The 22,004-nt window shown below is 41.0% G+C and overlaps 1 pseudogene; it reads left to right on the plus strand.

The window, feature by feature from the left end:
* Positions 1-511: 511 nt before the first annotated feature.
* On the plus strand, positions 512-19,317 carry LOC149204973 (dolichyl-diphosphooligosaccharide--protein glycosyltransferase subunit 1B pseudogene; annotated as a pseudogene).
* The last annotated feature ends 2,687 nt before the right edge of the window (positions 19,318-22,004 follow it).

Here is a 22,004-nt window from a genome sequence, read left to right on the forward strand (position 1 = left end):
GAGTTTTGCTTCCCTCCAGAAATGCAGATGAGAGCAGTGACAGCGTTTTCAAGGAAGAAGTGCATTAAGCTCGTTTGTAGCAACACAGATTTGCTCAGTGCTCTCCCCGAGGCTAATACCTTGAAGATCCTTTCCTGGGACAATCGCTTTTCTCGAGTCAATGAAGTCTTTCTGATCCCAACTCAGGTTAATTATGTTGGAAAAGTAGCAAATATATATATGAAGCTGGTTATCGACTAAGTGGTGGTGCATATATCATCTCCAAGTACATTGGGAATTCATAGTTGTGGGATCATGTTCATGTCAGTGATGAGTTTTTGACAAATGAAATGTATTTGCATTTAAGTATGCGCCTCATGTTCTAATCTTTGTGTATTGACCGAATACAAGGAACCAAACGAGATGTTGAGATTTGATAAACATTACCAGCTGTTCGTGCATTAGTTCCTCCACCGACAGAGAACATAGACACCTGGTTGACATTTGTTTTTCTTTGCCAGAAAAGGGGTTTTAGAAACGAGAGTGTGCTATACTTAACTTGGTTGATCTGATCTGATCTGGTGGGCAGGGCAGTGGCAATGGCAATGGCGATTCGTGGAGTGATCCCGTCAAATCTCAAGTATTCAGTGTTTGCATGTGTAGCGCTCTTGAAAATATGCCATCTATGTCTGGTGGCACCGTCATCGGAATTGGTGCTCCTAAAGGTGGATCGCCGGATTGACTTGACATCACACATTGTATGGGTTGTTACATCCTTGAAGGTTGAAAATACTGGTTTGGGTACGACTTCAGAAGTTCTTCTTGCCTTTCCTCCTGACCAATTTGAAAATCTGGCGTATCTGAAAGCAGCTGCCCTTGAAGGAAAGGGTAAAAATAAGGTTTCTGTTCCACTTATAGTAAGCCCTTCTCAATCAGAGGATGCACCTGGTGGTATAGTTTTATTTTCAATCTCTTTGGTGAAGGCACTAAAAAAGGGTGACACTGTAACTATAGAAGTGCTTTCAGTCTTCACACATTCAGTGAAGCCTTTCCCTGAAGAGATCTCTCAGGCACAAACTCAGTTTGTTCTTTATCGTGACAGTGCCCACTTTCTTTCTCCTTATCTAGTTAAAGTGCAAACTACAACCATCAAAACCCCAAGTCCTAGAATAGAATCATATTCCAAAGTTGATCCCACAAAATTGGTGGATACAGAACTTAAATATGGTCCATATGAGAATCTTGCTGCATTTTCATTTTCACCCTTTATTGTTCACTTTGAAGATAACCAACCATTTGCAGTTGTCAAGGAGCTGGTGCGAGAAATAGAAATTTCACATTGGGGAAATGTTCAGATAACTGAAAATTATCATCTTTTTCATGGTGGTGCTCGAATCAAAGGTGGCTTTTCAAGGATTGAATACCAAGCAAGACCCAATGCTAGACGTGCATCATCTTTTAAGAGTCTAGTGGCAAGACTGCCACCTCGAGCACATTCGGTTTATTACCGAGATGAAATTGGGAATATTTCTACCTCACATTTGAACGGTGACTTTAGAAAAACAGAACTGGAAATTGAACCTCGATATCCTATGTTTGGAGGCTGGCAAGCCACTTTTACAATAGGCTACGGCTTACCTCTACAAGATTTTCTCTTCCAAGCAGCTGATGGCAGGCGTTATCTTAATATTGCTTTTGCATCTTCATTCAGTGATGTGGTCATTGATAAACTTATTGTGAAGGTTGCACTGCCAGAAGGATCTAAAGATCCTTATGCTTCTGTTCCCTTTTCTGCAGACCAACATCCGGAGATAAAGTACTCCTATCTTGACACTATCGGAAGGAATGTTGTGGTACTATCAAAGAAGAATGTGATGCCTGAACATAATGTGTTCTTTCAGGTTTATTATAAATTTAGTACCATTTCTGCTATCACCCAGGTTGTTCCCTATGACTCCCAAGGGAATACGGCCGGGGTAACCACTAACCAATCTTTGGATCACAACTTCTAGCCAAACTGTGATCAGAGAGGGCTCTCTCTTTATGATTTGTCTCTGTTATGATAGAGTTTTAGGCTAGCTATTATGCTCAGGTTTTGGTTTATGTTTGGTTGAAGGATTTCTTTCAGGTCTTGTGATGTAGAGTTTAGATAGTAAATACCATTGGGCAATGGAGTCTGGAGCTGTGAAATGACTTGATATACAGGATTGGTGTTGTTCAAACTGCAGGGCCTATTGTGTATTTTAGACAAGAAAAATTAGATTAGATGGTGATGTATGTCAACTAATAGAAAGCAATTAAGAATTTTCTATTAAGTTGGTGAGGTGAAAGTGAGCACACTGCACAGGAGCATAACTTGAATTCCTGGGACAAAGGCTACTGTGAAAGGTGTATTCTGAAAGTGCAGCAATTAAGAATTACACTTATCTAGATTACAGCTGAAGAAAACATTCATAAACAACACAGATTGAACTCAGGGTACTCAGTGAATAAATCCTGAAAGTTATTCTTTTTCCTTGTTGCTTAGTATTGAAAATCAGATAACATATATGGATTTAACAAACAACTAATTAACAGAGAGAGTTACAGAGACTTATTGTATGGTGAAATACACAGGAATCCAGCAGTCATCAACAGACACCAGAACGCATTCAACACTTCAGAAATCCGAGAAATTCCATCACCTTCTTTATTTGACTTCAGAAAGGATTACAGCATAAGAATTTCTTTAGGAGAAATCAACAACAACCCTTGCAAGCTCATGCGAAGGGGACTTTGTAGCAATGCTTATACAAAATATCTCAGGTATTGAGTCATCTGAGAGAGAAAATATCTTCATAAATGCGTACAGAAAGTAGGAAAAGAAGTTATTGCAACTCTGAATACAGCATAAATGCTCTTTATGTCTGTCAGAGGGTAATTTGACCTTTGGAGGCCATTGAGTCGGTTGAGCCGTTTTTCTTTAACGCTGAGTGATGCGTCTTTATTTCTTGCTGCGCTGTATTTTCTCGGCCCTGCCACCTGTAGTCTTCTTTTTCTGCTTTGTTGGCCGATGCATCTGCTGCTGCTCTCCTTTATCTGTTTGCTCTTGGGTCACTGGAGGTGACTGCTCCTTCTCCTGATGTGTCTGCTATGTTTCCATTTGCTTTTCTTTGCCTCTGCTGGATATATTCTCAGTAGCCTTGGTAGTTTGCTGCTTGGCAGTTGTGGAGGATTCAGCTGCTCCCGTTTGTGTGCTTGGAAGTGTGAATACCTGTGAACAAAGCTCAAGGTCAGCCATCTTCTTTAGATTCCTCAGTGCCCTGTTGTTCAGCTCTTCTTGTGACAAGGGCTCTTATAAGGTCTCTCTCCTCCATTTGTCTTGGTTTGCATACTTTTCAATGTGAGGGATATTATGGTGATCATAGGCAGATAACTTATATTTGAGCCTCCTCGTAGTTATGAAACGATTAGGGTCATAGGGAACCCATAGGAAACTGGTTTGCAGGCCAAGGGCCTCAAGCATTCTCTCTGCTTCCCTCCATCCTTGCTCCCTCTCATTATAGATAAAGTGGCCAAGTTGGCTTTTGACCTTCAACTGTGCTTTTTTACCTTTTCCTGAAAAGTGAAGCACATCAACTCTGCCAAATTGCCTAAAGTACTCTAGGGCAAATAGCCTCATAGGCACATACTTGGGTAGTTTGAAAGGAGGTAGATCACACCCATATATCTTGATGACAGTGTGGTTTTGGTAGAAGTACCAATCGCCAATGCTATAAGCTTTTGACAGCTGAAGAATCCTTTGCATATCATCAGTGAGTCTTGGAGGAGGTGAGCTCATCAGCATTGCCATAGCTGGATGGATGAACAGATCCATGAATTCACAGTAAGTGTATGGAGACTCAGGTCTGATGTGGAAGATAGAAGACCAATAGACCACTGATCTAGGATTGCCTTGGGCATCCATTCTTTTGATTGAAAAGTGAAACTTCTCATGTTGATGGTACAAGATCAAATGGTAAATGTAGGAGGTGTATCTGAACATCCTATCCCTCCTTAAATTCATCAATTGCTCATGAATCTTGTCTGATATGTAGGTGGCATAGTCATAGTAGATTGGTGACTTGCCAGGAGCAAACATAAGCATCATTACCAGCACAGTTGAATCAATATGCTCAATTGAACTGTATCCCAAGATGGGAGAAATCATATCTGCAAGGTCTCTGCCCAGTTCATTCAGATATACATGAAGAATTGGAGGGCCCATCACAATCTTAGTTTTGATGTAGAATTGATTAAATTTAACAATTTGAGCATCTGTGAGTTTATCCCCTTGTTTTATCAGGTTTACCAGTGACAGAGGAACCAATTTCTTCTGAGGGTTGAAGTAAAGCATGTCTCTGATAGCTTGAGGGGTAACATAAAAAAGTACTGAACCAGATGGGTCAACAACAGCCCTCTGAGAGACATCATATTGTTCAGCACAGAGGTGGATTAGCTCAGGGAACTGGTTGACCTGAGGGAGTTTGAAAGCAGGGAGGGAAGACTCCCATAAACCCAATACATCTGTCCCATTTTCATGCTTGGTTTTCAATTCATTCAACAGATGAAGGTGGAATTTGCTGCTCATAAGCTTCTCTTCTGTAATTTGGTAATCCATATCTGCCAAGGCTTGCCATTTCAAGTTCTTTTGAGGGGCATTCAGAGGTTGAACATTTAGCACTACAGGTGTCTCCATTGCACAGGAGGATTTTGAATTAAGTGCAGAAAGATTTTGATTGAGCAGGACGGTGCAGAGGAATGCCTCTGTACCAGGGAGGTGAAATTATCAGGAACAGAGAGTGGTTCGAGGAAATAGCAGTTGAAATATTATTTATAGTGCAACTAAGACCAATGTTTGGCCTTTCCTTGTCTCTCTCAGTGGTTGAATTTGGTTTAAATGAGTCTGTCGCGATTGCGCAGACAGAACTTGGTTTTTTAATGAAATGTAGGTAAAACAAGGCTCTGCTAGTGTTTTTGGAATTCACAATTGTAAATGGGGTGTTTGCAGAGGGAAATTGCCGGTGAAATTGTGAGTTTCCTCGTTCCTTAAGCTCTCTGAGTAATTTTATAGACAACTGCAGGCATACGGAGGACAGAAGATGAAAAATACCTGGTAAACAGCGAGCAGAGGTCGCGTATGCGGGCAGGATTGGTACTCTGGAGGTCTCCTTGGTCGTTTTTAGCAGGTTGGCGGAGTTCAGAACGTAAATATCATGCAGCAGAGAGAATAGCAAATAAACGAAAAGAACGTAAAAACCAATATTTTGGCCAAAATATGGACCTTTTGGGCAATTTGGCGCCTTTTTGTGATGACGTCAGCATGACGTCATTGGTGGGGTCAAGGTCGGATGACGTCAGCTGACGTCATCGGGTGACGTGGCGAGATGCTATGGGTCCATGGGGGACGGTGCGGTGGCAGCCACGTCGGCGGATGGTCAGGTGCAAGGTTTGACGTGTCGGCATGGTGGCAGTGACGTGAGGTGACGGGGAGCTGACGCAATATTGGTGGGATGAGGGAAACCGGAAACCGTCGGCGGTTTCATATCGCACCGCTTACGGTACGGGGGAGGTATGTGTCAGGCGTACCTCCGATGAATGGTGGTGGAGACGCGTGGCTACGGAATGACGTACTCAAAATACGGCCATCGGAAGATAAATTTCGGATGGGAGATCCGCTTCGATGCAACGATGGTCGTCAGATCTGGGGGGTCTGATCGGACGGCTATCGGGGAACTGATGTGACCGGGGAATAAGGTGGGTAAACAGCGGACGTCGGGACAACTCCGCTGCGAATAGAGCCGTTGGATCTTCAATCTTTTAATCGGATGGCTGTCGGGAGGACGAAATAGTCAACGGATATGGTGGGGGGCGGGGATTATTTAATGATTATTTTCGGCATATGTGCATAAGCGGAGAACATTGGACTTATGGGCTTTGTGAAATTTTTGTGACTATGCGCCCGATCTTTGAACTTTGGGTAAGGGGGAATAAGTGGGTTTTGATGTGTTTTTAGCAATTTTGAGCGGGTAAAGGTAGAAACAAGGTTTTATAGGTTTTTATGTGTAAATGGGGGCCAAAAGTGAGAAAATGGATTTTAAAAAGGGGAAAGAGGGTTTGGCTTAGGCTTGTGAAAATGACCAGATGTCATTTGATCCCTAACATAGGACTTATTGGCTATAATGCCAAGGGGGGGGGGTATTTATACAGAATTTGGGGTTTATCCACCATGGTGTTTAATACTAGTAGGGGAAAGGTGATATAGGGATTTACATAGTAAAGTTAGAGTTAATATGGATGGGGGGTGATCAAAGGGGGAAAGCATTGAATTTGTTTGCAAAACACTTGGTTTAAAGAGTAGATCAAAATGAAAAGATTTTTACACAAGAAATGTGGCTTTTGAATGAACAAGAACCACCATGAAACCATGATCTTCCTCCATGAATCTCAGCTCATAAGGGGATGTTAGCAATGAAAAGAAAGGGGGGAGGAGGGAGGTTAGTCATGCTCCTTGCTGTAACTTGATGAAGATGAACACCTTGTCAATTGATAGACTTTGCCTTGGTAAGCACAGTTAACACATCTGCAATGGTAAAGATAACCTTTCTGCAACCCCAACTACTTACCCAACTACTTGCCTAGCATTTTTTATTTCTTCTTAGAGGGTGCACTTGGACTTGCAAACCCTTGCTTGCCTTTTCTTTTCTTTGGCTTTTTCTTTGTTATTTCTATCTACTTCTACCCTTATCTTCTCCAAGGTCCCAGATTAAGCTGTTGGGAGCCTTTTCTTCTCTACCTGAACTACTTGTCTGCCCAGATTAAACAGTTTGGACAGACTCCTTTCTCTATTCTACAACTGCAAATTTAAACCATGGAATGATCCAGATTAAGCTGTTGAATCATCCATCAAAATTTGAAGCTCATACCAAGCTATAAGCATAGATTGAGTTCTCTTGGAAATATGTGATCTTTGAGTCATCAAAGCAGAACAAATTTGGACCTGCCATAGCCAATCATGAAATATGAAACCTATTGGTATAGGTATCTAACAGTGGCTCCACATGGGGATGGTTTTTCTTTTGAAAGACCAAGAACAGCAGGTCAGAATGCCTTGGTCTTCTACTGCTTTTATGAACTTGGAGTTTTGCTGCTCTGAATTGCCCAAATTGTGTGCTCTTCTTCTTGGTAGACCTCTAGTTCTATTTATCTTCGCTGGCAGTCAATAAACTTGAACAAAACTGCATTATTACAATCTAAACAGAAAATCATCTATACAGTTGGGTATGTACAATGGAAGCCCATGCTGTACTTATGGGTGGTATTCAAAATAGTGCTTCAGCATCCTGCCATTCACAGGACCTTCATCCAAGTCAGTTTCACTAAGACTTTTTAGGAAGTAAGTGTTGTTACCTTGCACTGCTTGGACAACAAATGGTCCTCTCCATAAGGAATCAAATTTTCCATGTTTTCCTTTCTCTTCTCTTCTTGCATCCCACTTGAGGACTTTATCACCAATATTGAAATCTTCTGCTTTGGTTCTTCTGTCAAAGGCTTTCTTTAGTTTTTCTTGTAATACCTGAACTCTGCTGAAAACTTGATCTCTGGTTTGATGCAGACAAATTATCTGATTGATCCTTCTTTGCATATTATTTGGTTCAGCTTGGCTTTCTTGAAGAAGCTTCATAACAGGCACTCCTAGTGAAGAGGGGAATTTGGCCTCTAATCCATAAACCAATTCATATGGGCTAGTCCCAATTGATCTCTTGGTTGTTAGTCTATCTGCCCATAAGGCATTGACTAGTTTCTTGTGCCAGTTCTTTTTGTTCTCTTCCAGCACCTTCTTTATAATATTTACAAGGCTTTTGTTTGATGATTCAGCAAGGCCATTTCCTTGGGGATAGTATGCAGTAGAATGGCCCAAAGTAATATGAAATTTGTGACAGAAATTCATCATTTTCTTGGATCTGAAGGCAGCAGCATTGTCTGTAATAATTTTATCAGGGCAGCCAAATCTAGCCAGTATGTTGTTCTCCAAGAACTGAATGATTACTGAATCATTTGCTTGTCTGCATGGGGCAGCTTCAATCCATTTAGTGAAGTAGTCTGTGGCTGTTAAGATCCATCTATGTTGGCCTGAAGATGAGGGATGAATTTCCCCAATGAAATCCAATCCCCATTGTTGGAAAGGTCTCTCTGTTGCAACAGGCCTTAAAGGAAGTGGTAGCAGTTGTCTCTTTCCCTCAAACACTTGGCATTTATGACATGATGTGATAAATTTCTTGACATCAGAGAACATGGTGGGCCAGTAGTAACCGGCCCTCAGTATCTTATCCACAGTGGACTTCCAGTACAAGTGTCCACCGCAGTCTCCTGCATGAAACTCTTGCATGATATTGTTAGTTTCATTTTCAATTAAACAGTGCAGCAATATCCCTTCATGGTTTTTCCAAAGTAAATTGCCATCCATTACACAAAATCTTGATGTTTTCATTTTTAGGAACCTACACTTAGTTTTGGACAGTCCTGGGGGAGCACACAGGTTTTGTAACACATAACAGATACCAGAGTACCAGGGGGATTGTTCAAAGGCTACATTGATCTTTGGAGTCGCCAGCTCGGTTTCACTGTCCAGCTGATTGATGTCTAAGGCTTGAAAATTTGTTTCTGTCATTAATTTGGCCAAGCCTTGCCCTTTTATTAGTTTTGTAGGTTTTATCTCAATGTCAAATTCCAAGATACTGGCAATCCATTTTCCTCTTCTGCCTTCTAAATTTTCTTGGGTGAGAATGTCTTTGACAATAGGACTCGGCACATATGCTTTGACATGGGAATAAAGGATATAAATCCTAAAGTCTTTGATTGCTTTGACTAAAGCATAAGCTTGTTTTTCCATGATTTGATACTTCAAAGGTGCATCTCTGAGAGCTTTGCTAAAGAAAGCAATTGGCTTTTCATTTCCTTGGTCATCCTTTTGTAATAAAACAGCTGCAATAGTATGTTGGGAAGCAAAAGAGAAAATAATAAATTCTCTGTCAAACTGAGGATTGGTCAAGACTGGGGTCTGGGTAAGGGCCAATTTTATACCTTCAAATGCTTGATTGGCTTCAACAGTCCACTTCACTTTTGAATCCTTTTTCAGCATGTTATTTAATAATCTTGTTAGCTCTGCTAGGTTTGGGATAAACCTTCTTAAGAAATTAATTTTTCCTAAGAATCCTTGTAATTCTTTGACATTCCTTGGGTGAGGCATTTGCAGGATAGCTTGTATCCTATCTGGGTCAATTCTAATGCCATCCTTTGAGATGATGTGTCCTAAGAGCTTGCCTTCTTCTAAACCAAAGAGGGATTTCTTAGGGTTCAAGGAGATTCCATATTTTCTGCATTTTAGGAAGATCTGTCTTAGATGTTTTATATGTTCTTGGTCTGATTTTGAAAAAGGTGTTAGGTCATCTAGATAAATGACTAAAAAGTCATGAATCTCCTTTGCAAAAGCAATGTCCATTGCTCTTTGAAATGTTGCCCCTGCATTTTTCAAGCCAAAAGGCATCTTTACATATTTGAAAGTTCCCCATGGGGTTGTAAATGCTGTTTTGTCCTGATCATCAGGGTGAACCAAGATCTGGTTAAAACCTGAAAATCCATCCAGTAATGAGATCCTTGAGGCCCCTACTACCCTTTGAAGAATGTGATCCATCTTGGGTAAGGGGTAGTTATCTTTTAAGGATACTTGGTTTAGATTCCTTAAGTCCACACACAGCCTGATCTCACCTGTCTTTTTTCTTGTAGGGACTAAGTTGGAAATCCATTCAGAGAATCTGATTGGTGCTATGATGCCTGCTTTGAACATCTTATGTACCTCTTGTTCCATCGCTGGTAGAAGCATAGGATTAATTCTCCTCAGTTTTTGTTTAAAGGGCTTTTGATCAGGTTTGAGAGGGATGGTGTGTTGGATTACAGAGGTGTCATAGGACTTTAGGTCCTCATAGCTCCATGCAAAAACATCCTGGAATTCTTTGAAGAGGTCAATGTATTTTGGCTTTTGGTCAGGAGGTAAGGAAGCAGATAATTTAATTATCTTGGGCTTGTCAATTGTACCTATGTTGCACTCTTCAATGGCTGCATTCAGGGGCTGCATTTTTGGCTTCCTGGGAATATCATTTGAATCAAAGATATCTTCTAGTGGGGTTAGGCCTGTTGGTAGAAAATTGTCCTTTAGCTCAATGATCTCAGTTTCAACATTGGACACTCCTTCTTCCCAGTCAACTTGTTGAATTTGCTGGATGTTTTCTATATTGAAAATAGTTGGATTCAGCATTTGCTTTGCAGTCCTAGGAGATATTGGCTGAGCAGTCTGTTGAAACTGTATTTGTGATGGACTTGCTCCATTAAATATTTGTGATTGACATGCTGTCTCAAGCATTTGTGATTGACTTGTTGTCTCATTGTCAATATTTAATCCTGCAAATTCTTGCTGCAGAGTTAAAAACTGGTTTATTTGCTGGTCATCCTCAAATACTTGCCAATCATTGATGTTGTTTGGAATAGAGGGTCTGTGTTTTACTTCAGCTGTGAAATAATGATGGGGTTCAAAGGGCAACTTGCAGGTACTTGCAAAGGTGGCTAAACTATGAGCATGCAGATTTTGGGTTCTGGGAATTTTAGTAATTTGGAATTCAGAAAAAAAGTTTAGTACCTCAGCAACAGCAGACCTATAAGTCCTTAGTCTTTTGTCATTGGTGACAAAGTTTCCTTTCACTTGTTGGATAACTAAATCTGAATCTCCCATGATTGAAACTCTGGCAGCTTGTAAGAATTTTGCCAACTTGAGTCCTAGTAAAAGAGCTTCATATTCTGCCATGTTATTAGTACATCTGAAATTCAATCTATAGGCTCTGCCTTCTGCATGACTATTTTCTTTATTGTGTACCCAAACTCCAGCTCCTGCCCCTAGTTTGTTGACCGAGCCATCAAATTCAAGGAACCATAGAATATCTTGTTGGGGAGGAGGTTTTATGATCTGTTCATGGGCTGGTAATGTGAGTAGCAATTATGGTTTTTTCTCTAGCTTGGCTTCTAGGACAGTCTCATCATTTAATTGGATGTTCTTGACATTTAAGGCAACAGCACTATCAGGTGTTTGTTTGACTGTTGTTTCATGGGTGAGACTACTCTCATTTGCATCTTCCTCCTGTATGAATATCTTAGTTTCAACTTCACCTTTTGAGGGAGTAGTTGTATCATTGAAGAGAATGTATGAGTCTATGTCTGAATGGACGGCATATATAGGAAAATTTTGAGGTTTTTCTTCACTGCTGACCATGTACTTCATTAGTGTTTCTCTGTACAGTCTTTTTGGTTGCCCAAATACAGAGATGGTGGCATATGACATGTCTAATTGTAGGGAACCTTGGAGTTTGGCTCCCCATGATCTTGATAACAACATTCCATACTTAGGTGGGATATCAGCAACTACCACATCCATTAGGATTGTCTTGTTTGGGTATTGAACTAGAGACACACATAGGTATTTTATGAGACCTAGACACTTGACTTGGCTGGAGTCAAAGGAAAACAGATCCTTGTATGGTCTTGTTATGTCTAAATTCAATCTCTCCATGACTGCTTTTGGCATAAGATTGTGAGAGGCACCTGAGTCAAACATTGCATTGTGTAGTATTTTGTCATGAACATGTAAACTGACATAGAAAGGCAGTACCCCTGTGACTATTGTTTTTCCATCCACTTCTGGGCCAAACAGGAGTTCTGGGGTGTCATCCAGTACATTGACATCATCTTTGTTGCTAGTGAGTTGTAGGGACCTTTTGATTTGCAATTTATAGCTGTCATGCTTGGCTAATTCCGAGAGAGGAATAGCTATTTTTATTTTGCTAATTTCTGTTTCAAGATCAAAAGGTTTTTCAGATTGGGTTTTAGAGTTATAGGTGACAGTTCTTTCCTTGTTCATTACGTCTTATTCTTGATTTTTATTTTGTCTTTGGGATTTATCCTTCTTAGCCATCTCTTGAGGAGTAATATTTGAATTAGGATGAGAAGATGAAGTGTCCAGAGACTGCTGTCTTGAGGACAGTGGTTCAGTGATTTCTTCAACAATCACTTCTTTGGTAGGTAAGTTTAGTTGGTCACTAGGTTCTGTGACTATAACCTTTTCAGGCTGCTGATTATCCTTTTTCTTTTCAGGCTGGTTGACATTCACAGTTCTGCTCCTCAGCTTGTATTGTTTATGGACTTCATAAACAGCAGTGTCATAGCCTTGTTTAAAGTCAAAGGATTCACCTGATTTAGTTTGGAACAGTTTGATTTCCTCACCCTCATGATCTTCTTGTGTCAAGAAAACTTGACTTTCACCATCCAGCCCTATTAAATTAATCTCAGGATCTTCATTGGGCTCTGCTGATGTGGAAGTTTCTGCATAATTTTCATGGAAAGGGGGTCTGATTTCTGGATCAGGGTTGGCCCTGCCAACATTCGGGTTTGGATTTCTCCTAAAATTTGGATTCCTAGGAGGATTGTTTTGGGGTGCTTCCCATGATGCTTTTCTTTCAACTGATTCCACCCTATCACCCAATCTTTTCATGCTATTGAGTATGGCATCAAGCTTTTGATCAAAGGCTGTGGGTTCTTCTTTGTATATGCTTCTCTTTTCTAACCTTGCCCTGTTCCTTTTGGCAATCAGGTTTGCTTCTACTGTGACAGCAGCCTTCTGGGCGTCTTCAAGGGTCTCAGGTTCTCTTTCCTTCAACTGATATGCCATGTCAGAATCAAATCCATCAGGGAACTTGTACAAGGCCAAATCAGGAGGAGGTCTTAGGTTTTGTGGTATTGCATTGTACACATTGTTGAATCTAGCACAATACTCCAGAACGGTCTCTTGAGGACCTCTCTTGATTGTTTCATATTCACCAAGTATGTGCAGGGGATCTTTCTTCTTCTCCCATCTGGTAGTAAAGGCCTGATAAAGCTCATCAGGGGTTGTGATAGTATTTGCAGCAATCGACCTGAACCAGGTTCTAACATCACCTGTCAGGCTTTGGACAAAAATTCTCATCCTCACACTGTCATCATCTATCTCATAGTTTTCAAAGTGATCTTGCATCCTCTTAGCATGTTGAATAGCAGAGTAAGGGCCAGTGGAGTCAAAATATGTGATTTTGGTTTGGTAATCCTGGGGTAGAGCTGCAGGATTAGCAGGTAGCTGCAGGGGTGCATATCTATTTGCCATATTAGGAGGGTTGGGTGTATTAATAGAGGCTGCTGGGATAATAGGAACAGTGGGTACCCCAGGGGTAACAAGTGAGGCTGAACCTAAAGTGTGGTTCAAGGGGATATGTGCAGTGGATGAAGATGGGGGAGGAGAACTTTGGGATGTAGATGGTGAACTAGGGGAACTTGGAACAGAACGAAAGAGGGCTTTAAGGGGAGTAGAAAGGTTAGGAAAGTCTGTAACTGAGGTCAAAATAGCAGGCTGATCCTGCCTTTGTTGCTTCCTAATGTTTCTAGGGATGGTATTCAGATTATCAACAATGATAGGTGGATTTGGGTCAAGATTAGCCCTAGTATGCCGTGGATTTTTCTTAGGAGCCAGTTTCTAACTGTTTTTTGGAATTTTGTGGGAAATTTTTATATCTGAAGGGACTGGATGAAGATTTTTGGAATGGTTATATATTCCCAGGGCTAAGATGAAGATTCCTTTAAACAAGCTCCTCCCTAAAACTGCTAATGTGATACAGAAGCAGATTAAAGGCCTCTTGACTTATTTCAGGCTTGATAGTAGCTATATGGAAGATATATAGTAAATAAAATCTCAATCGTTCCCCAGTGGAGTCACCAATTATGTTATCACCCAGGTTGTTCCCTATGACTCCCAAGGGAATACGGCCGGGGTAACCACTAACCAATCTTTGGATCACAGCTTCTAGCCAAACTGTGATCAGAGAGGGCTCTCTCTTTATGATTTGTCTCTGTTATGATAGAGTTTTAGGCTAGCTATTATGCTCAGGTTTTGGTTTATGTTTGGTTGAAGGATTTCTTTCAGGTCTTGTGATGTAGAGTTTAGATAGTGAAATACCATTGGGCAATGGAGTCTGGAGCTGTGAAATGACTTGATATACAGGATTGGTGTTGTTCAAACTGCAGGGCCTATTGTGTATTTTAGACAAACAAAATTAGATTAGATGGTGATGTATGTCAACTAATAGAAAGCAATTAAGAATTTTCTATTAAGTTGGTGAGGTGAAAGTGAGCACACTGCACAGGAGCATAACTTGAATTCCTGGGACAAAGGCTACTGTGAAAGGTGTATTCTGAAAGTGCAGCAATTAAGAATTACACTTATCTAGATTACAGCTGAAGAAAACATTCATAAACAACACAGATTGAACTCAGGGTACTCAGTGAATAAATCCTGAAAGTTATTCTTTTTCCTTGTTGCTTAGTATTGAAAATCAGATAACATATATGGCTTTAACAAACAACTAATTAACAGAGAGAGTTACAGAGAATTATTGTATGGTGAAATACACAGGAATCCAGCAGTCATCAACAGACACCAGAACGCATTCAACACTTCAGAAATCCGAGAAATTCCATCACTTTCTTTATTTGACTTCAGAAAGGATTACAGCATAAGAATTTCTTTAGGAGAAATCAACAACAACCCTTGCAAGCTCATGCGAAGGGGACTTTATAGCAATGCTTATACAAAATATCTCAGGTATTGAGTCATTTGAGAGAGAAAATATCTTCATAAATGCGTACAGAAAGTAGGAAAAGAAGTTATTGCAACTCTGAATACAGCATAAATGCTCTTTATGTCTGTCAGAGGGTAATTTGACCTTTGGAGGCCATTGAGTCGGTTGAGCCGTTTTGCTTTAACACTGAGTGATGCGTCTTTATTTCTTGCTGCGCTGTATTTTCTCGGCCCTGCCACCTGTAGTCTTCTTTTTCTGCTTTGTTGGCCGATGCATCTGCTGCTGCTCTCCTTTATCTGTTTGCTCTTGGGTCACTGGAGGTGACTGCTCCTTCTCCTGATGTGTCTGCTCTGTTTCCATTTGCTTTTCTTTGCCTTTGCTGGATATATTCTCAGTAGCCTTGGTAGTTTGCTGCTTGGCAGTTGTGGAGGATTCAGCTGCTCCTGTTTGTGTGCTTGGAAGTGTGAATACCTGTGAGCAAAGCTCAAGGTCAGCCATCTTCTTTAGATTCCTCAGTGCCCTGTTGTTCAGCTCTTCTTGTGACAAGGGCTCTTCTAAGGTCCCTCTCCTCCATTTGTCTTGGTTTGCATACTTTTCAATGTGAGGGATATTATGGTGATCATAGGCAGATAACTGATATTTGAGCCTCCTCGTAGTTATGAAATGATTAGGGTCATAGGGAACCCATAGGAAACTGGTTTGTAGGCCAAGGGCCTCAAGCATTCTCTCTGCTTCCCTCCATCCTTGCTCCCTCTCATTATAGATAAAGTGGCCAAGTTGGCTTTTGACCTTCAACTGTGCTTTTTTACCTTTTCCTGAAAAGTGAAGCACATCAACTCTGCCAAATTGCCTAAAGTACTCTAGGGCAAATAGCCTCATAGGCACATACTTGGGTAGTTTGAAAGGAGGTAGATCACACCCATATATCCTGATGACAGTGTGGTTTTGGTAGAAGTACCAATCCCCAATGCTATAAGCTTTTGACAGCTGAAGAATCCTTTGCATATCATCAGTGAGTCTTGGAGGAGGTGAGCTCATCAGCATTGCCATAGCTGGATGGATGAACAGATCCATGAATTCACAGTAAGTGTATGGAGACTCAGGTCTGATGTGGAAGATAGAAGACCAATAGACCACTGATCTAGGATTGCCTTGGGCATCCATTCTTTTGATTGAAAAGTGAAACTTCGCATGTTGATGGTACAAGATCAAATGGTAAATGTAGGAGGTGTATCTGAACATCCTATCCCTCCTTAAATTCATCAATTGCTCATGAATCTTGTCTGATATGTAGGTGGCATAGTCATAGCAGATTGGTGACTTGCCAGGAGCAAACATAAGCATCATTACCAGCACAGTTGAATCAATATGCTCAATTGAACTGTATCCCAAGATGGGAGAAATCATATCTGCAAGGTCTCTGCCCAGTTCATTCAGATATACATGAAGAATTGGAGGGCCCATCACAATCTTAGTTTTGATGTAGAATTGATTAAATTTAACAATTTGAGCATCTGTGAGTTTATCCCCTTGTTTTATCAGGTTTACCAGTGACAGAGGAACCAATTTCTTCTGAGGGTTGAAGCAAAGCATGTCTCTGATAGCTTGAGGGGTAACATAAAAAAGTACTGAACCAGATGGGTCAACAACAGCCCTCTGAGAGACATCATATTGTTCAGCACAGAGGTGGATTAGCTCAGGGAACTGGTTGACCTGAGGGAGTTTGAAAGTAGGGAGGGAAGACTCCCATAAGCCCAATACATCTGTCCCATTTTCATGCTTGGTTTTCAATTCATTCTACAGATGAAGGTGGAATTTGCTGCTCATAAGCTTCTCTTCTGTAATTTGGTAATCCATATCTGCCAAGGCTTGCCATTTCAAGTTCTTTTGAGGGGCATTCAGAGGTTGAACATTTAGCACTACAGGTGTCTCCATTGCACAGGAGGATTTTGAATTAAGTGCAGAAAGATTTTGATTGAGCAGGACGGTGCAGAGGAATGCCTCTGTACCAGGGAGGTGAAATTATCAGGAACAGAGAGTGGTTCGAGGAAATAGCAGTTGAAATATTATTTATAGTGCAACTAAGACCAATGTTTGGCCTTTCCTTGTCTCTCTCAGTGGTTGAATTTGGTTTAAATGAGTCTGTCGCGATTGCGCAGACAGAACTTGGTTTTTTAATGAAATGTAGGTAAAACAAGGCTCTGCTAGTGTTTTTGGAATTCACAATTGTAAATGGGGTGTTTGCAGAGGGAAATTGCCGGCGAAATTGTGAGTTTCCTCGTTCCTTAAGCTCTCTGAGTAATTTTATAGACAACTGCAGGCATACGGAGGACAGAAGATGAAAAATACCTGGTAAACAGCGAGCAGAGGTCGCGTATGCGGGCAGGATTGGTACTCTAGAGGTCTCCTTGGTCGTTTTTAGCAGGTTGGCGGAGTTCAGAACGTAAATATCATGCAGCAGAGAGAATAGCAAATAAACGAAAAGAACGTAAAAACCGATATTTTGGCCAAAATATGGACCTTTTGGGCAATTTGGCGCCTTTTTGTGATGACGTCAGCATGACGTCATTGGTGGGGTCAAGGTCGGATGACGTCAGCTGACGTCATCAGGTGACGTGGCGAGATGCTATGGGTCCATGGGGGACGGTGCGGTGGCAGCCACGTCGGCAGATGGTCGGGTGCAAGGTTTGACGTGTCGGCATGGTGGCAGTGATGTGAGGTGACGGGGAGCTGACGCAATATTGGTGGGATGAGGGAAACCGGAAACCGTTGGCGGTTTCATATCGCACCGCTTACGGTACGGGGGAGGTATGTGTCAGGCGTACCTCCAATGAATGGTGGTGGAGACGCGTGGCTACGGAATGACGTACTCAAAATACGGCCATCGGAAGATAACTTTAAGATGGGAGATCCGCTCCGATGCAACGATGGTCGTCAGATCTGGGGGGTCTGATCGGACGGCTATCGGGGAACTGATGTGACCGGGGAATAAGGCGGGTAAACAGCGGACGTCGGGACAACTCCGCTGCGAATAGAGCCGTTGGATCTTCAACCTTTTAATCGGACGGCTGTGGGGAGGACGAAATAGTCAACGGATATGGTGGGGGGCGGGGATTATTTAATGATTATTTTCGGCATATGTGCATAAGCGGAGAACATTGGACTTATGGGCTTTGTGAAATTTTTGTGACTACGCGCCCGATCTTTGAACTTTGGGTAAGGGGGAATAAGTGGGTTTTGATGTGTTTTTAGCAATTTTGAGCGGGTAAAGGTAGAAACAAGGTTTTATAGGTTTTTATGTGTAAATGGGGGCCAAAAGTGAGAAAATGGATTTTAAAAAGGGAAAAGAGGGTTTGGCTTAGGCTTGTGAAAATGACCAGATGTCATTTGATCCCTAACATAGGACTTATTGGCTATAATGCCAAGGGGGGGGGGTATTTATACAGAATTTGGGGTTTATACACCATGGTGTTTAATACTAGTAGGGGAAGGTGATATAGGGATTTACATAGTAAAGTTAGAGTTAATATGGATGGGGGGTGATCAAAGGGGGAAAGCATTGAATTTGTTTGCAAAACACTTGGTTTAAAGAGTAGATCAAAATGAAAAGATTTTTACACAAGAAATGTGGCTTTTGAATGAACAAGAACCACCATGAAACCATGATCTTCCTCCACAAATCTCAGCTCATAAGGGGATGTTAGCAATGAAAAGAAAGGGGGGAGGAGGGAGGTTAGTCATGCTCCTTGCTGTAACTTGATGAAGATGAACACCTTGTCAATTGATAGACTTTGCCTTGGTAAGCAAAGTTAACACATCTGCAATGGTAAAGATAACCTTTCTGCAACCCCAACTACTTACCCAACTACTTGCCTAGCATTTTTTATTTCTTCTTAGAGGGTGCACTTGGACTTGCAGACCCTTGCTTGCCTTTTCTTTTCTTTGGCTTTTTCTTTGTTATTTCTATCTACTTCTACCCTTATCTTCTCCAAGGTCCCAGATTAAGCTGTTGGGAGCCTTTTCTTCTCTACCTGAACTACTTGTCTGCCCAGATTAAACAGTTTGGACAGACTCCTTTCTCTATTCTACAACTGCAAATTTAAACCATGGAATGATCCAGATTAAGCTGTTGAATCATCCATCAAAATTTGAAGCTCATACCAAGCTATAAGCATAGATTGAGTTCTCTTGGAAATATGTGATCTTTGAGTCATCAAAGCAAAACAAATTTGGACCTGCCATAGCCAATCATGAAATATGAAACCTATTGGTATAGGTATCTAACAATTTCAATGCTAGCAGAGCCACTGATGTTGGTCACCGGTTTCTTGATGCAACATTGAAAGATACTGCGAAGGAGCTGAAGTCTATACTTGATATCTTGCAGTCTTCCTCCCAAGCGTTGCATATTTTGCCCAAGGTAGAAGAATTAATTCATAAAGAGAAAGAAAAGCAGGACAAGTTAATTCAGAAACATACTGTAGTAGTTGATAGCTACGATAAGAAGCTACCAAGTAAGGAGATTGACAGTCGCATATCTTCTCATGAGCAGAAGCTTATTGTTTTGAAACAAGAGGTAGATGAGTTGTTGCAGGCAGTTGATGAGATATAACTGATGTCCAGTTAGTCTGATAGGTATAAAGTTCACTGAGAGGAAGGTTTTCTTTTTTGTTATAATTGAGAATGAGCAGCTGTGCCGTTCTGAAAGATTTTATTATGAGAGGATGACTTTTCTTCCTAGCTTTTAATGTTGCAGAATTTAAATAGTTCGTATGTGAGGAGTTTAGAGGAAGACTGTGTTTTTTAAATCACACAGCAGTTTCGTAGCGCGCTACGAAACTGCTGTAGGTGATGTTTTCAATGCAGAATAAACAGTTTGACCGGGAATGTTAGAAGAGAGACACCTGTACATCAATACAGCCTACAGCTCATCTGGAGACATGGTGTTAGGTAGCAGCGTTCCATACTTTGAGCTATTAAAGATTTGGGAACATGCTGCTACATTTTCGGAGGATGGTAGGAGACAGGGACCTTAAAAATAGGTGTTTTGATCCTGATGATAAATGATCCATCAACGCTTACAGGTATCCAAAGTCAGCGTTCCTTGCATCTGTAGCTCAATCATCTTAAGCCTAACCAACAAAATACAGCTGTCAAAGATCAAGAAAGGAATCAGGCATACGAGGAGATGAAGTTAGAGTTTTAGTGTGATTAGAACTCTTTGTAATTACAGCTCAATACTTTATGTATTTAATGAGTTTGTTTAAAAATAGATAAGGGTAGTTAATGATAGGTCATCGAGCTCCCCTCATGCTTGAGGAGGAGACTCGAAGTAGTGAAGTATGTCTTCCTATATATAGTGAAAACTCTGATGTAATTGAGGTTGGAGATTTATGAAAAAACAGAGTTTTTATATCAGCTTATGTAAAAGACTTTTGACAGTAATATAAAGATTACTTTTTCTTCCCAAGATTCATCATGTGTTCAAGTGCTCAGAATATATGTGGCTTTGTTTTTATCCTTTTATGTTTTACAGCTCACTAAATATGCAATCACTCTGAATTCACCTAGTGCTCAGACTTCCTGTGTATATTTATGAGTTGAGGTTCCTTTTGAGAAATGTTCTGAGTGTTAAACATTATATGCCTTGGCTTCCATGATTAAGTGGTTAATAGTTTACTGCAGAGGTGTTTGACTCCATGAGCCCAATGGAAGAAATGTTATTTTGTTGTTCCAACCAGCTTATTTTCATGTAACTTTTGAAGAGTTAGCCATCTTTTCTTATCATTAATCCATATCAAAAATCTGTGAGAGAGCCCTCTCTGACTAAGGAGGCTAAGCCTTAGTCTAAAGCCTGGTTTGAAATAGTTGCATGAGATCTTGCTAAGTAGCAGCCCTTAGTACACGATTTTGTGATAACACAACCTAAAGAAGCGAAAGATGATATTTGAAAATAAATTTGTTCGTGTAATAGTACCCCTAGATCCTGCTGAAGGATCTCACTACACTGAACCAGTACGCGATTACAAAAGCGATGGAATTTTGGAATGCATATATAAAATAACAGTGCGAGACCAAGATTGGGTGAATCCGATAGCGGATGGACGAATTACATGGGATTGCGAGATTTCCTCCACCTCAGACTCTGATGAAGAATTAGAGTGCAGGCAGAATTGAGTACATGAAGTAACCACACTAAGCTGTAACATGATGATCTGGTCGTTTTGCTATGTATCGTCAGAGGTAAGAAATCTGCCCACTTATGATGGCTTGAATGATGTATATGTATTTTTGGATGAATTTGAGAGGGAATTAGCAAAGAAGTAGCGCTTCCAGGCTTTGGACTGGGCACTGCACACTATGCCTGCAAGATGGTGGGGTACGCACAAGGGTAGCTTTGACGAATGGCGCGAGTTTAGGAGGATGATGTGAACTTGCTTTAGGAAGCTGAAGGTACGAATGATAGAAAAATATAACAAGAAGGATGATCCGCGTGCACACTTGGCCAAATGGGCTAAGGCGTATGGAGCAAAGCCCCAACCTGAAAGGGTGCACTTGTTCTGTCACACCTTGGATGTCATCCCGATGAACTGATACTTGGAAATGGAGCTCCGCCATGGTACAGGTAAATGGGATATTTTGCGCGAAGGATTCATAATGACGTTCAGCTTCAAAGATGGGTTTGACTATATTGACAAAGCGTTACAAGAAGTTAAAGTAGCAATCTTTAGGATACCACAGGATCCTTTGGATTTGATTCCACCCGATTGGACTACTTAGCTGAGCCACACACTGGAATGCTATAACGTGATTGTTGAAGGAGAAGATGAGGATCCACAAAAGATTAATATCCATAAAACCGAGGGTCACCGTGAGGTCGAGGGATCGCAGATTGAGAATCCTGATATAACTGTGCCACTTAAACCGAAATAGGTAAATATTGGTACGGAGGCGGAGCCCAAATTCACGAATATTGGAGATTACTGGGATGACATGACTATAGATAAGGTCACCGAATTTCTCCCTGAATACTAGGATTTATTCCCTACCAAGTTCACAGAGTTAAAGGGGATATAGGAGACCTGGGTGTTGTGAAGATCACATTAAGACCCGACACAAAGCTGTTTAAGTAAAGTCCTTACCGTCTCAATCTGAAGTATAAGGAGAAGGTCTACTTAGAGCTAGACGGGATGCTCATAGCAGGAACCATTGAGCCTATAGAAGAATCTGATTGGGTAAGCCCAATGGTGGTATAGGAAAAGAAGAAGAAGGATGAAATAAAGATATGCGTAGATCTCA

This window comes from Pinus tabuliformis, chromosome 1_2, assembly GCF_031772625.1.
Source record: "Pinus tabuliformis cultivar Carrire ecotype Pingquan chromosome 1_2, CPIR1, whole genome shotgun sequence".
Lineage (NCBI taxonomy): Eukaryota > Viridiplantae > Streptophyta > Pinopsida > Pinales > Pinaceae > Pinus > Pinus tabuliformis.